Source organism: Myotis davidii, unplaced genomic scaffold, assembly GCF_000327345.1.
Source record: "Myotis davidii unplaced genomic scaffold, ASM32734v1 scaffold122, whole genome shotgun sequence".
Taxonomy (NCBI): Eukaryota; Metazoa; Chordata; class Mammalia; order Chiroptera; family Vespertilionidae; genus Myotis; species Myotis davidii.
Genome location: NW_006293234.1, coordinates 386,161 through 387,912, shown reverse-complemented (window position 1 = coordinate 387,912; position 1,752 = coordinate 386,161).

Sequence of the window (1,752 nt, the reverse complement as noted above, 5' to 3'; positions counted from 1 at the left end):
GCCTCCCTCCACTCCCCCTGGACTCACGGCTTGTCTCCCGGGTGACCGCCTCCAAACAGAGCCCTCCGCCCGCCCGCCCCGGGGCGAGGGTAGCTGCGTGGCCCCCTGAGCCGCCCAAGGACATCAAGGGTCCATCCTCCCTGCCCGAGGCGCCGCCCAGGCCCGGCTGCTCCCCGGAGGGGAACCGGGTCATGCCATTGGGAGGAGGACATCTGAAACTCCAAAGGCAGCCCCAGGAGTCCTCATCCAGGTCCTCTGCCCGCACATGTCCGCGGCAGGAGTGGGAGCTGCGGAGCTCCCCAGGACCGGAAATCCGCGACCAAAGAGAAAGTCCAGCAACCCTTCCCTCACCCAGGCTCCTGCCCCGCTCTGCACCGCCCGCTCGCAAGGCGCAGCTGGCTGAGGATAGGGGTGCTGAGAGCTTACACTTACCAGGTACTGGCCGTTTTAGCTTTATTGCTTTATTTAGGATTCCCAACAGCTGTGTCAAAGGCTTGCCCTTCCTTTACAGATGCAGAAAATTGAGATTCTCAGATACTGAACAGCGTGCCCGGGGCCCCCTGGGACTCATGGGCTTCTCCTGGACACCACTCTTCCCAGCTCCTGAAAGTGTCAGCAATTTGAAATGGAGGTGGTTTGGAGCTGAGGACCTACCTGACGGAACTCACAGACCCTTTCTCCTTAATAACGACCCCCTTCCTAACCCCAGAACCCCCTCCTCAACCCAAAGCAAACAGCGAACTCTGAGGGGATGCTCACCTAGCGGGCAATGGGGGGTGGAGGGGCGGCACAAATAGGGCCATGCTTCTAAGCACCTCCCTGGCACATGCTGAGTGCGCAGTGCAGCTGGCATCAGCTGACAACAGCAACGCGCTGACGTAACAGGAGAGGCCCGAGGGCTATGGCAGTGTTTGCGAAAGAACATTAAAGTGTTCTGGCTCATTTCAGACCCTATTCACATAAGAACAGGAAAGGATTGCTTACTGAATATCTACTGGGCACAGGATAAGAAGGTTTAGGCGACTGATGAATATTATCTCATTTACTCTGTTCAATGACCCTATGATAAAGTGGCATTAGTAACTCCGTTTTTTAAAAAGTTTCTTTTTTAATTAAAAATTTTTTAGAGAGCGAAGAAGGGGGGGGGGCGGAGAGAAACGTCGATTTGTTGTTCCACTTATTTATGCATTCATTAATTGGTTGCTCCTTGTATGTGCCCTGATAGGAGAGCCAATCCGCTGGGGTGTGGTGGGAGGGGGGAGCAGGGAGAGCAGTGCTGTGCTCTAACGGGCTGAGCTACCTGGCCAGGCCTCCATTTTTTTTTTTTTTTTTAAGGAAATGAAGAATCGTTGATTAACATGCTCAAGTCTATTGTTAAATTATAGAGCTGGGACTTGTCCCACTCCAGTGCCCTTGCACAGTGTCAGACGTTTTTCTCACCTTGCCCAACCTAAACCTGCAGTAAAGTTTTCCAAAAACGTGGCCAAAATTTTAAGAGGCTGGTAATAAAAGAGGTTCACAGCTGTATTTATTTTTAGGGTTTTTATTTTTCAGGAAAAAGAAACCCCACATTTAAACATTCACTCAGATATTCCATCTTGTTGTCACATATAATTACACTCTGTTCTGAAATGGGAACCTGACTTGCAGTAATGTGCATGATCAATAATTGCATATTCAGGATTGGTGAAATGGGTGATTGGGAAAATTATGAAGGAAAAAAACATTTGTAAAAATCATTATTTACAAAAA